This window comes from Homarus americanus, unplaced genomic scaffold, assembly GCF_018991925.1.
Source record: "Homarus americanus isolate GMGI-L3 unplaced genomic scaffold, GMGI_Hamer_2.0 scaffold20465, whole genome shotgun sequence".
Lineage (NCBI taxonomy): Eukaryota > Metazoa > Arthropoda > Malacostraca > Decapoda > Nephropidae > Homarus > Homarus americanus.
This window is the reverse complement of record NW_024756914.1, coordinates 3768282-3774086: the sequence shown is the minus strand read 5'-3', so window position 1 is coordinate 3774086 and position 5805 is coordinate 3768282. Positions and strand designations below refer to the sequence as shown.

Sequence of the window (5805 nt, the reverse complement as noted above, 5' to 3'; positions counted from 1 at the left end):
GAGTTGTGGATATGTGGAATAGGCTACCGAGTGCTATAGTAGGATCGGGGACGCTAGGGAGCTTCAAGACGAAGTTGGATAGGCACATGGAAGTGCTGGGATGGGTGTGAAAGGGATCTGCCCTGTATGGGCCAGTCGGCCTCCTGCAGTATCCCACTTTCTTATGTTCTATGTTCTTATGTTCTTATAAATCCTACAAGATTATTATTCTACCGGATAAAATATCATCGCAGGGAACCCGCATACACAGTATAGAACCACCAAAATTATAATATGACCAAAACCCCATCAACGAAACGCATCTCAAGTCTCGTTTGGTTCGGCCAATTGAGGTTAGGTGAGATTTACCGTCACAGTCAGTCGAGAAGTAAGACATGAAAAATCATGACTAAACAAATAAACAAGAGCAAACCAAGACAGCGTCACTAATCTGTGTTGTTATCGGTACTTTTTTTTAGATTGCCCACGAGGGGGCTAGTTTATTGGGCACCCCCTTACATCCTGTGCAAGGTGAAGCGCAGAAGCGTTTACAGCGCCCAACAGGGAAGCATCTTAAGTTCATGCTTGCCTTTATGTCTTATGAGTTAAGGGCGTAGAAGCCTGAAGAGTCGAGGGCGTAGAAGCCTGAAGAGTCAATGGTTTATGTCTAAGCAAGTTATTGGAAGTTCCAACAACTTGTCCCTGAATACGAATTCGCAAAGCGTTGTTTGGACACTCTTCCTAGTCCCCTTCGTCCCTGTTCATATAGCAGCAAAGTAGGTACCTGCTGTACGGCATATCGGTACTGATAACACCACGAGAGTTTTAATCTAAAAAGGGAGTAAAGGTTACCAGCTGGTTGACTAACAACACTAGATTGCCAAGTGTCACCAGTTACACCACAACGTTGCCTATTGTCGCCAGCCAACATCATCTACTGTACTGTACATAGGCAAGCCGATAAAAAAACGTGTCTATCACCCCATTCGCTAATTAATGTAAAAATTCCTCTGGTATTAAGAAACAAAATACAAAACATAAACACCGAAAATACCATAAAACTCAAAAACACCCCAAACCACAATAATACACTTGAGGGATACGCTAATGACCTCAGGTAACCTTCCATGCCTAGACTTCTCCACCCATTGTGCTTTAGTCTCCATTTTCAACTATTCATTTTTCTTCCGTGTCTTCTTTCTTTTTCCTTTTCTAGATCGGTTTTCTAATGTTTTATTTATTTTTTCTTTACTATTTCCTCTTTACTTCTTTCCCATTGTTATTTCTTATTCTCTTCTCCCTTTTTTGTTTCTTAATAGTTTTATTACAATGAAATTTTGACTTTATCTTCTTTCCTTGTCTTTTCTTTTTCTGTGTCTTGATTTTATTGTTACAGCTCTCGCAATTTTATATTTTTTCTTTGTTTTTTGTTTCTTGGCAGTGGCGTCATTCTTACTGCATTTTGTTTATTTTTCTTCGTCATCATTTCCCCCAGGTCATTTATGCCTCTTCGATAGTTGAGAGTTTATATCCCTTGATTCTAGGCTATCAATTATTTATATAATTTTTATACGTCAGTTCACGTCCCATGAAATCGTCGACTGCCTTGATATTTGGAACCCTGGCCGACATAATAATTGTCCTGCTTCCTCACGTCTAGAAAAAGAGATACAATTTTCCCATATTTAATCTTTACACTAACCTCCCTCTCTTCCTTCCTCTTCGGCTCTGATTAAGGAAAAAAAATAACACATCTGTAACCCCCCCCCCCCCAAAAAAAACAGTACAAATAAAAACATCCCCTGCTCTATAATCTCCATGTAAGTGACCTATATATCACACGTTCGAAGGTCTTTACACAATTGATTCCTTACATCACCGAGATACTGTCATTCGTAGCAAAACATGGTAAAGAGGGTACGGGGAGTTACTATCGCCGTACTCCCTCTCTTCCATCAGTATATAATCACGATACTTAAACGTGTAGGCAAGAGCCGCATTAGTCTGAGATATGTGTAAGGAATGGATACGTCACACAATTATATAGAAGTAGCGCAGCACCATTATATAGGAGCACGCCGCACCATTACATGTTTATAACGTAAGACAGACGCGGGGAGTAAAGCACAGTGCATTTATTGACACCAGGTGACTCAACATACCAAACCAAGATACTGGGTTAGTAAGTATAATGCTGTGTAGGAATTTCACCAGAAAGTATCGACACGACCATGATTCTAGGTCGGGTACGTCCCCTTCTGTGTAACACATGCGCAGTAAAGATAGCGCTATACTGCGCAGGGAGCCCATTAATTTTGGGGGTCGTTATATGTCCCTTCCTACGTCACACATAAGGAGTAAAGGTAAGTGGATACTGCTTAAGAACTCCACCAGAGTTTTGTTATTAGGCAACTTCATCGGAAGCAGACACGGGTAGAGTAAGTAGATAATGAGAAGGAAATGTTCCACAATTTGTGTTTGTGGAGGTCAGCGTGACTAAACCGTCAGTTCAAAGTTCGTCCCTTCTGGGTAAGTGGGGCCGGCCGGCCTCTAACGCCACGTTTTTTCACCACTCAACCTAACCCCAAGCCTAACACAAGTGTCCCGGAGTCTACTGAATACACTGGTATACTGTATAGTTTAAATGTTTTATTGCATTCTCTTTTTTTTTAATATCTATTTAATTTTGGAGACGTCTCAAGTAGAAAATAAAAAGGGCTCTTCGTATAGTAATGTCAAATTCCTCACATCCTGTATGTAGCCCACTGTAGTACACTGTGATAAATACACTATCATGATGTTAACAATTGACTACCTTCCTTTTCTGACACAACATATTTTAACATCTACCGATAAGTCATGCCCTCCACTGCTAAAGAGCCAAGATTCATATATAAACATTGGACTCATTCTTTGACAAATAATATCTAACACATTGTAGCTGTCCAAACCATCCCCACTTACCGTGGCAATAAAATCAATTTTTTGTGTCATTATGTGACTGTTACCACCACAGAAAAATTTTCTTTGTTTTGCAAAATGAGAAATCTTAGTGTAGCCACCTGAGATCTGCAAACAAACTGTTCTGCACACACAATTATAACCTTATTTAGTAATTAATCTTTAAAAAGTTAATTGTTTGTCAAATGAATAACGATACTTATTGCCGTGAACTAATATTACCAAGTTCATCGTCATTTACTTAAAGGGTATTACAATTTTAATGCCGTTTAATGTATTTTGTAATTATGCCCCTCATAATAATAATAATAATAATAATATCTATTTCTATTATTATTATTACACATGACAATCACATGCACAAAATTAAGTTCGGGTTCGGAGAAAAGCAGAAAAATTCTGAATAGTAACTTAAGTTTGGTACAATATTCTGAGAATTTGCTACACAGTAGTATGTTGAGCTAGATTAAATGTCAGGCCTGAAACTACACCCGATTATAGCATGCACAGGACACCAAGATCTGTGTGCTTTTGGGTGTTTTCTTTGTACAATACTTATTTACAAACTTGCACTCTTTCGTTATTTTACTAATCACCATTTGCGTGTAACTTGTAAAATAATCTAAATGCCGTACAAAGTACAGTATACTCACGAGTCACAAACCCGTGCGCCACCATCTCAGGGGCGACAGACTCCTGAAGCACAGCACCCGTATTTATGTTATGCTGTCAAGATGTTCAGCAGGTGGCGGAGCAGCGGGACACTGGGCGAGGGCCAGCGGACATGTGCCGGGCCCTCCATCTCCCCCAACCTCCCCAACACGTTGTCGAGAAGCGAGCGAGAGGCACGTTTCGCTGGCGGCAGCACCTTGAGCGGCATCGGGCCACGCGAGCGGAGAGCGGTCGGACGGCCTAGGTGTGCATTATTTACAGATGGAGTCGAGTTACCTGTACAACAGGTCTCTCTTTCTCTAGTAAGTTTAGTTGTGGGAATATGTTTTTATTTAACCTAAGTTTTATTCTCTATTCGCCGACCAGTGGCAAAGAGGATATACTGTCTGCCGAGGGAGATGTTGTTTACAAGTGCAAAGCTTTATACAAGTGGAGGAGCGCCCCCATGTAGTTCCCACAAAGAATTTTTGTCTAAATTATGGAAATATTTTACACAAAAGTATAAAAAAACAAAAACATTTTAAATGCAAAAAAAAAAGTTTTAACGTAAGGTAAGTGGCTATTTGTTTTAATGCAACAGATAACTGCAACAATTAAATTTTAACAAATAAACAGTAATAGCAGTTAAAATGCTTAAATTATATTTTTATCTTTAAATATAAATTGAGAATCTTTGTAATAAAAATATGTTAACACGGGAATAATTAATCATACTCTTAATCATACTTGACCTACTGATACCTTTACAAAAATAACACACGAGTAAATAAAAACGAAAACAAAGATGTGAAATTCGTTGAATGGTAAAATGTAGTAAACTCATAGATTTATGAATTACTGTCATTAGCAGTCACTGGTGCACCACTGAACCGCCAACAAAGTGGGTGCGTGAGCCTGGTGGGCGGGGCTTCCCTCAGTTTACGTCACGCCTCTATAATGCCTGCCAACAGCCACCACTTCTTGTTATTTACCTTTTTATATCTTTAGCCATAGATGAGTGTTATCATTCCTAAAATTCATGTATATATAATTAATGTTGTGGCGTTTTAGAAAAGATATTTTGAAAAATAATCCCTAAGAAATATTTGCTAATATTATTCATATGCCAACATCACTCTCGTATTTATATTCCATCGGCTGATTCTTTCGTTCTAAATCTTTTATCGGTTATTATTAAAGATACAATACATACAAAAGTTACCTTTGAGAAAGATCTTTCAAGAGTAAAATATATCGTTAATAATAATTTATTATTTATTGGAAAGCATCTCTGCTGCTCCGTCCATCACACATTGCCATCACTTGTAATCTATCTTCATATTTTTTTTCGCATTTCTAGTTTATTTAATGAAGTAAAGCGAGATACTATTCATGATAAAATATATAGACACGAATTTCGAATCATATAAGCAAGTAAAACAGAACCAATACATTTCACGTGCAGCGATAAGGATTCGAAGTCGGGTCACTGAAATAATCAAATAACGCGCACGTTTAGAGACACGTTTTCGCACCCAGTCCTCCATATTTAAAACAAATTTAGAGTGTGTTTTGCAAGGTGCAAAGGTGTGACACGTGCGGCCGAGATGCCCACAATAGCCGCCCAGCAGGTGGAGTCGAGCCACTCTGACGCTAGTCAGCTACAGGTTTGAAGCCTGCACCCCGGACCCCCGAGGCTCAGCTGGGCATTAAAATACTGAACCAATGACGTATTTGTCTCACTTGGCTAGTTACAGTACATGCTGTACCTGTCATTACGGTCAAATAGATACATATTACGTAGCTTACATGTAAGCGGACAGTAAAAGTATATTCAAAGATAACCCTGATAATTGGTGAAATAATATTCTTTAATAATAACAAAAAAACGTTAAAGGATTCCCGAGTTATTTATTTCCTCAACTAGAACAAGACACGCGTTTATGGTGAGTCTGCTGCCCTCTGGCGGTAATGAACAACAACAAAAAATAGGTTTGGTAGACACGAGGTAATTTCAAATCCATTTAGGGATAATTTCAGTGCGTATTTCACACCTCTAGTTAGGCGTTAAATGTAAGAAGCGAACTTCGTCAGGGTTAGCCTCAGAGTTGAACTTTTGTGTCGACTCACCAAATATAAAAACGCAATTACTAGTGCAAGTTAATATTATAAAATAATAATATTACAAAAGCACTGATGAACTCAAGGGGCTAC

General features: G+C 38.7%; 1 non-coding gene across 1 annotated transcript; it reads right to left on the bottom strand.

The window, feature by feature from the left end:
* Positions 1 to 5212: 5212 nt before the first annotated feature.
* Positions 5213 to 5299, bottom strand: Trnastop-uca. The gene has a single exon. It is a non-coding gene; the product is annotated as a tRNA-Sec (tRNA).
* Between the last annotated feature and the right edge of the window lie 506 nt (positions 5300 to 5805).